Source organism: Aphanomyces astaci (genome assembly GCF_000520075.1).
Source record: "Aphanomyces astaci strain APO3 unplaced genomic scaffold supercont1.131, whole genome shotgun sequence".
Lineage (NCBI taxonomy): Eukaryota > Oomycota > Saprolegniomycetes > Saprolegniales > Verrucalvaceae > Aphanomyces > Aphanomyces astaci.
In genome coordinates, this window is record NW_009798394.1 from 1 (window position 1) to 9,317 (window position 9,317).

Below are 9,317 nucleotides of genomic sequence, written 5' to 3' on the forward strand. Positions count from 1 at the left end.
GGCCCACTTGCAGACCCAGGTACCGTCGGCGGGCCCCGCCCACGATGAAAGAGATGTCATGTATCCGGGTTGGGTGGTGTGCCGTGTTCAGACATATGCCAAAGGATTTGTGGGGTTGCACCTTCAGGCCGGACATGGCGCCGAAACGGTGGAGCAGGTCTAGAACGATCGGGAGGGATTTGAGGTGGCGGAGGTATAGAGCGGTGTCATCGACATGGGCGTTGCATATCAGAGGCGTAATCGCTGGGCCATCCGGAATGAGGAGGCCGTAGTGCCAAGCATGGTGTTGGAGAGAGGCTAGGAGCGGCTCCAACCCGAGGATGAAGAGTGAAGGTGAGAGGGGGCAACCTTGCCTGATTCCAGACGTCTGGTCGAGTGCTGCCGATCTGGAGCCGTTGACCACGAAGCGGGCCGTGGTGTGCTCATGTAGATCAACTGGGTAAAGGGGGATGGGAAGCCTATGGCCGCCATGGTGCATTCGAGGTGCGGACACTCCAGGCTGTCATATGCTTTTTGTATGCCAAGACAGATGATGGCGGCCGACTCCGGCAGGGGGTTGCTGGGAGAGGATGCCTGTTCTTCCAGGGACCTCACCTCTTACTAGGGGGGTTAAGTGCATCTCAGTGGTTAGCAATAGCTAACCACTAGCGATGCAGTTAACCCCGGGGATTTAGCATCGTATGTACTCACCGGGGGTAGGACGGAGTCCCAGGTTATAGGGCTACTTGCGAAAAGGTGTATCCGGATGTGATAATTCCCTCATTGAAACAGTATTTTGGGTCAAAAGAAAGTGGAACATTTTTAATGAGGGAATTATTCATTTGTGGATGCACCTTGGTCAATGATATTCCACAATCACTTCTAGTGCATGGGTCTACGAGGAATAATTCCCTCATTACTGTAAAACGTTCCACGTTTATTTACTTGATTTGCATCTAAAATCGAAATAGAGGGAACATCTTTAAAATATATTGAACAACGTGAGAAATATACCGGTTGTGGGGTGGCATATACCGGACTTTAGCCCATGGCCGCCATGGTGCATTCGAGGTGCAGACACTCCAGGCTGTCATATGCTTTTTGTATGTCAAGACAGATGATGGCGGCCGACTCCGGCAGGAGGTTGCTGGGAGAGGATGCCTGTTCTTCCAGGGACCTCACCTCTTACTAGGGGGGTTAAGCATCGTATGTACTCACCGGGGGTATCCCAGGTTACTGGGCTACTTGCGACAAGGTGTATCCGGATGTGATAATTCCCTCATTGAAACAGTATTTGGGGTCAAAAGAAAGTGGAACTTTTTTAATGAGGGAATTACTCATTTGTGGATGCACCTTGTTCAATGATATTCCACAATCCCATCTAGTGCATGGGTCTACGAGGAATAATGCTCGGGGGCACTGCCAGAATGTGTGTGACGGTATCACGTAGGGGATGGTCCTTGGAGTCGCGAATCCACGTGTGGTCGTAGAGTTGCCCGTACCAAAGGTGTCGGCGCCATTCGAGAGATGCAGTTCCTCCTGGAGACGGGTCGCAGCCTGCTGGAGTGTAGGGGGCATATGGCAGTGACAGGTGCCCGATTTGTCCTACATCTGTAAGAAGGCCAGAGTCTCAGCACGGGCCGACTGCGTACGTGGCCACGCCTTGGCGAGTGCCCGGCTAGAAACAATCTGACCTTGACAGATGGTATGGTATCGGAACTGTCAAGTGGTGCTTTTCCCTTGCCTGTGTTCACGCCTTTTGTCCTCGCCTATTTCTCCCAAACTCTATCGCCTAGTCTATCAACTCTGACAGGCCGAGACAGTGGCCGCTTTAAACCTGCATGTTCTGCATATTCTTCATATCGCAACCCTACCCTAGTAATCACGGCTCTAGCACAAGGAAAAGAGCGCTGATTCTCACAGGTCAGTGTTTCCCTTTGGCTGAGTTTTAGCCAATAGAAACGAAGCTAGATAGTTTGTAAACGACTGAATGTCACTTTTGGTTTTCCCCTGTCCCGCACACTTGGTTTGTCTTGGACACTCTGCGCAAAGTTGCTACACGCCTATCACCTACGCCTACCTCCTGTTTCTTGCTTCGTGACAGGTTATGAGCCCACCTGCTTCGACCATTACCGCCTACTCCGGCATTCTCCTCGACGACGTCTACAAATTCGATGCTGCGTGGCGCACCACGTTTGAGAAAGCGGATGTCACCGCAGGCTTCTTCTCCCTCTATACCAACGAGAACTATTGTCCCCCGCGCATTGAAACCGACGCCTACACCATCAGCCAGGCCAAACTCCAGGTCGACAAGATACGAAATGACGCGAAGTACTCCATCGACGGTTATGCTGGTGACGCCTTGGAACAGCGCCTTGCAGCGGTCAAACGCCTCGAACAAGACTTCACGCGCAAGTTTCTGGACGAGTTCATCGCTGAGTCTCTCGCTGCCCTAAGCGTCCAAGCTATGACATTTCTTTTGAACTCCCTCACGCCTATCCTCCAACAAGTTATCGGTTCCCACGTCTCTCCCTTCACTCTCTGGTCCGCTATTATGGCGCGCCATGAAGCCGGCACCAGCGACCCCATGATCCTGTTTGCGAGTCTCACCCAACTCAAGTACAGTGAGGACATCAGCGCCAAGACCCTCTTCACTACTCTCGACGATCAGATCAACTTGATCGAAACGGCAACCCTCCGTGCGAACGCCGACGCTCAAATGGCTCGCGAAGGTCATGTGAAAACGTTTGAGCTCTTTCGTACTCTCTTCTACTCTAACGCCTTTGCCGCAAACAAAGACGTGTGGGACGCCGTCTCCCAGCTCCAATTCAAGGCGCGTGGGGATGCCTCTGAATGCACGCCTACTGCTATCAAGGCTACTATTCGCCACACTCTTAACATCGCCTCTCGCCGCAAGCTCATCCTCTCGGATCAAGGCTCCGGTGATTCCGAATCCCGTCGACGCCAAGTTCCTGCTACTGCCACCTACACTAGGCCTCCTACCACCTTGTATGCAACGCCTTCCACTACTCACCCTCCGCCTACTTCTACTGCTGCTGCTGCCCCTTCTTACGAGTCACTGCCACGTTGGGCACACTCAAACTGTCACAACCATCATTTCAATTCCTGTTTTTACTGCGGCTCGCCTGAACACCGCCTTCCTGACTGCCGCACCGTGCGCGATGACGACACAAAACCGCATTCGTGCCGGCGTTCCCAAGCACGTTGTTGACACACACTGCCGTCGGAAACGTGCACCGTCTCGCAAGATCATTGATGATCATACGCAGCATCATCGCCGCGACCGCGACGACTACGACGACAATCATGGGTGCGATCAGGGTCCCAACAGCAGCTATTCTAAGCGCCATCGTGACGACTCTCGACCGCCTCCCCGTACTTCTACTCGTCGATCGCCTCCACGTTCCTCGCAGCGAGGTCGTTCCTCCGGCCGCTCCTCTTGAGCTCATCAACGTCTTTCTACCCCATCATTTACCACCCACACAGTCGTAGCCGTCCCATATCTCCTCCATCCTCCGCCTATCCTCGCCTTTCGTCAGCTACCCGTCGTGCTCGTTCATCGCCTCCTAAACGTCGCGCTTCTCCATCACGTCCATCTGCTGGATGGAATACGTCCCAAACCTTTCATCCTTCTTCCGCCTTTCTACGCCGCCCTACATCGGTACCGCCTGCGAAACGACAACGCCTTCCCACTCCCGCCTCTCAACCCTCAACTACCAAGGCATCAATTCCGCCTACCGCCTCTTCCACGGTGGATGACTCTCTACTGCGCCCACTGTGCCTATCGTATTCATCCTCCTCGTGCGCCTTCCAACTCTAACAAACTCACTACACGACCTCCTACGCCTGCCGATTACGTTGACCCGCCTGCACGACAGTTACCCGTACGCGGTGGCACCTACAGTGCACCTCCGCCTCCTCGTGCTGCGCGCCCTTATTACTCCTCCGATGAAGAAGACCGCTGGGGTCCAATTCATGACGTCGCCTACGGCCAAATGGCCAACATTACTGCCGACGCCTTTCACCAAATGTCCTATGACAAGTGTGTCGGATATCATCTTTTCAAGCACCAAACCGGTCTCCATCCCAAAGCGCGACCACCGCCTATCCCACTCATCAAAGACAACCTCCAACTCAAAGACTACCAAGCCAACCCTACGCCTCCCACAATGACCACCCACTTTCCCTTCTACGTTGGAAACTCCTGGGATACAGTCTGCCTGAAGGTGTATTTCCCCAACCACACCAATCCATTCCCCTTGGAACCTTCACTTTATCCCCAACTCTCCAACGAAAGGATCATCGACTCTGGTGCTACCGCCTCCTGCACGCCTCACCGTCGCTATTTTATCGACTCCGCCTTTGTTGACAAATCATTTACTCTTGCTGTGGGCGATGGTGGCAAACTTCCTGTTCTCGGCTACGGGCCGATCGATCTCGGCGTTACCACCCACTCTGGTGACACCTCGGCCACTCTCACCGCTCATCATGAGCCTCTCTCTCTACCATTTGCCCTACATTGCCCCGCCTTACAATTCAATCTTCTCTCCGTCCGTCACTGTGTTCAAGCTGGCTGCCACTTTGATTTCTCGCATTCGTCGCACTTCCTCGTGGACATCGGCCATGGCCTTTATTTGCGTGCTCAAGTTAACGCCTTAGGACTCTATTCCTTTCCGGCGCAGCCCTACACACGCCTAGCCAGCAACCCTCCGCCTCACCCTCCTGCTACCGTTGCAGCTGCCATCATGGAATTTCAGGCTAACCTAGCAGCTCATCCTTCCCTTAGTGATGCAGATCCATTCCATATCAACTTCGCCTACTCCGTCCTCCATTTCTACGCTTGAGTCTACCGTACAAGCTGCGGCGCGCTCCGAAGTAATCGATCAATTGCACATCTATATTATTTACTTTGGACGTTCGCCTAAACACACTATTTTCAAGTCTCCATCAAGCAAGCTTGTACATTTCTCATTACCGCCTACCACCACACTCCTTCCCCCAACCCCAACGCCTCGTCCCTTATTTCCTGTTTATCCGGCACTTCGAAATGTCCTTCCGTACACGCCTTGTCCCCCACTTCCAACGTTGTCACTCCAATCCAGTCCACTCCCATCTCTCCATCTACCAACAAACCTCTTCTATCTCAGCCTCCCCCTACAACTTCAACACCTACGACGCCTTCTCTCGCACTGGCTGTTGCAAACACCTCAAACACACGCCTATCTAACGAAGCCCTCTTCCGTTTTTGGCACAACCGCCTCGGACACCCAAGCTCCACCGTTCTCCAAAGCCTCATCAAGACCCACACCGACTTTTCTACCGATCGCCCACGCCTTTTCAAATCCTTCACCAGCGATACTGGTGAATTCGCCAAGTCCCGTCGACAACAGTTTTCCTCCGCAGCCGTCTTCCGCGCCTCCTCCTTCCTCCTTCTCGTCCACACCGACATTTGGGGCCCGTGCCCAGTGCCATCGATTGGTGGCAGCTTCTACTTCGTCGTGTTTATCAACGACTACTCCCGTTTTACCTGGGTCTACCCTCTCGCCTTCCGCAAGGATCTCTACGACGCCTACGAACTCTTTCGCCTCCAAGCCATCACTACCTTCAAGTGACATCAACACTCTTCAGTACCTACCGCCTACTGATATCGGTAATCTACAAGCTGACAATGCCAAGGAATTCGAGAAACTCGGTGGCATCATCGGACCGAAGTACTCCACCAAGACCACAGTTTCAAACGCCTACTCGACTGCTCAAAACGCCGTAGCCGAACTCCGCATTGGCTTACTCGCCATGAAGATGCGAGCGCTCCTACTGGCCGGTAATCTCCCCAAGTTCCTGTCGGCCGAAGCCGTTATCTACTCCGCCTGGCTCTATAACATCTCGCCTTCCATTTCGAATGACGGCCAGTCGCCTTACCATCGCGTTTTCTCCCGGCACCCACCCCTCGCCTACATCCACACCTTCGGCTGCACCGCCTTCGTTCATATACAAAAGGCTAACCAAATGAACAAACTCGACGCACGTGCCATCAAGTGCAGGTTCGTGGGCCTACCCGATGATCGCAAGGGCTAAAAACTACTCAACGCCTACTCCCACCAACTACTCCACTCCCGTGACGTTGTATTCCACGAAGATGAATTCCCACCCATCAACGCCATCCAAGCTGCAGCAGCATTTCGTCTACGTGCCCGTGATGCATCCGACATTCCATCCATTACACCTCATGAACCTCTACCGCCTCTCTCTACTCGCCTCGATCCAACCATTTTTCCTCCACTTCCTTCAACATCTCCACTGCCTACCACCGATCAATTGTCTCCATCCTACGTTTACTCTCTGTCTGCCGCCTTCGACGAACTCCAACTTGCTCTACCATATCGCAGTTCTCTTTTCCATCCGCCTACCATTCTGCTTGCCCAACATCACTGCCGCACCACTCCAACGCCTACATTACCAGGAACTCCACTCTGTCTCTCCGCCTCTCATTTAGCCTTCGTCGATCTCTCCATTGACGAACTCGCTGTCCTTCCACCACCGCCTTCCCCTTCCCCTTTCCCGCCTCTCTCGGCGCCTACCCAACGCCTCGATCCACCCCTTTATCCGCCATGGCACCTCTACGCCTTACTCAGCGCACGCCTACCCTTCAATTCCTCTGATCCTAAAAATTGGCAGGAAGCCATGCACCGTTCCGATCGCGACAAATGGCGAGCTGCCACCTAATACGAATTTCAGTCCCTTCACGACAACAAGACCTACGATCTTGTTCCGCACCTAAAAACCATGACAGTCCTGCCCTGCCGATGGGTTTTACGCATCAAGCCCAACGGCACGTACAAAGCACGCCTATTGATCAAAGGTTTTCTGCAACGCGAAGGTGTTGACTACGATGACATCTTTGCGCCTGTCGTACGCCTCGAAGTCCTCCGTTTTCTTTTCATTATGGTGGCCATCTACGACCTAGAGTGTCATCAAATGGACGTCAAAACCGCCTTTCTCAACGGGACCATGGACCGCGTCGTCTACATGGAACAGCCGCCTGGCGACCTCGTGACCGATGTCTCACGCTGCGAATTAGTTTGCCGCCTAAAACGCAGTCTCTACGGCCTCAAACAAGCGCCTAACCTATGGTACTGGACCTTCGTCAACTACATGACATCCCAAAAGTACACCCGCCTACACAACGACCGCTGTGTCTTCATCAAGTCCGACGCCTCCGGTTTCACCATTGTCAGCCTCTACGTGGACGATCTACTTATTCTTGCGCCTACTCTTTCCCTTGCCCTCGCCTTGAAGGCTTCCCTCTCTCAACGGTTTGCCATGAAGGACCTTGACGAAGTCTCCGACATTTTGGGATGGCAAGTCGAACGCAACCGAGCAGCCAAGACCATCTTTCTACACCAATCTCGCTACGCCGAAGCCATCCTGGACCGCTTTGACATGGTGAACTGCAACCCAGTTTCTACGCCTTTTAACCCCAGCCTCACTCTATCCGCCTCCCATTGCGCGACGACGCCTCACGACTTCGCCTTCATGATCGGCAAGAACTATCGCTCGGTCGTCGGCAGCTTCATGTACTTAGCTATGGGCTCGTCCCGATCTCGCCTACACTCTCCAACAACTTAGTCAGTTTCTCCACAACCCTGGTCCTACTCATTGGTCTGCCGTCCAACGTGCCCTTTGTTATCTCAAAGGCACCCGCACCTATGGCATCCGCCTTGGTGGCATCGCCTAAATTAACGACTTTCCTTTTTTATCCGCCTACGTCGATGCGAACTATACTATGTGTGTTGACACTCGACGTTGTATCAGTGGATTTTTTACCCTCTCTTTCGGCTCACCCGTGTCGTGGCTTGCTAAGAAGCAACCCCTCGTCACTCTGTCCACCACGGAAGCTGAGTTCGTTGCCCTCGACTTATGCATTCAAGAACTTCTCTATTTACGTCAACTCGCCTCTGAACTCCAACAAACGTCCGACCAACCCGTCCTAGTCCATGAAGACAATCAGTCCACCATCAAGATCGCTACCAACACCGAACTTCATGGCCGTTCAAAGCACATCGACGTCCGCTACATGTTTGTACGTGACCTCGTGGACTCCGGCGAATTCCAGCTCAAGTGGTAGAGCTCTGGCAACCAACTTGCTGACTTCTTCACCAAACCTCTTCCGGCACCCGCCTTTGCCGACCTACGATAACGCCTCTCCATCATTCCTCTCTCCGCCTTCACTACGTGATCTCAAACGCCTATCAATACATTTTTTATTATTATTCACAACTCTACTCTACGCCTTACCGCCTATCCGATCTCACTTTATTTTCTTCTCTTCGTCAGCGCCTATCGTCGCCTACACTCCCAATTTTTTTTTCTACTCATTTCTTCTCTTTGTCAGCGCCTATCGTCGTCTCCACCCTCAATATTTTTTCTCTTCTCTTCTTCTACGCCTACCATCTATTTTTTTCTCTTCTCTTCGCCTACCTTACTTCTTCCAATTTTTTTACTACGCCTTACCATCTACGCCTACCACCCACATTCCTTCTTTCTTTCCTCTCTCACTACGCCTTACCTGTCTACGCCTAGCAAATCTAAGTCATCTTCGCCTCCCGCACTTATTATTCTTTTTCTATCTTATTCCGCCTAACCATTTACACCTTCACGCCTTACCATTCCCATTACTATCTACGCCTTACCATTCCCATTACCATCTACGCCTTCCAGTCTACGCCTACCACGCCTAACCTCTATTTGCCTTGTGCATTTCCTTCTACATTTCCCTCGACAAACTTAAGTCTTTTCTCCTACTAGTACTTTTCACACCTACATATTCACCATCTAATCTACGCCTTTTTGCGGACACTCATGGCTCATGGTGGCGTGTGTCTGCTTTCTGCTCTTTGTGTGAGCCCTGCTGCCCGTTCAAAGGCGTGCCCATTTTTCGGTTTGTGAAAAGTGGTGGCTGTCAAGTGGTGCTTTTCCCTCGCCTGTGTTCACGCCTTTTGTCTTTCATTACTCTATTGCCTAGTCTATCAACTCTGACAGGCCGAGACAGTGGCCGCTTTAAGCCTGCATGTTCTGCATATTCTTCATGTCGCAACCCTACCCTAGTAATTGCTCACCCAATCACGGCTCTAGCAGAAGGAAGAGAGCGCTGATTCTCACAGGTCAGTGTTTCCCTTTGGCTGAGTTTTAGCCAATAGGAACGAAGCTAGATAGTTTGTAAACGACTGAATGTCACTTTTGGTTTCCCCCCCCTTTACCCAGTTGATCTCGCGTCTACATGAGCACACCACGGTCCGCTTCGTGGTCAACGGCTCCAG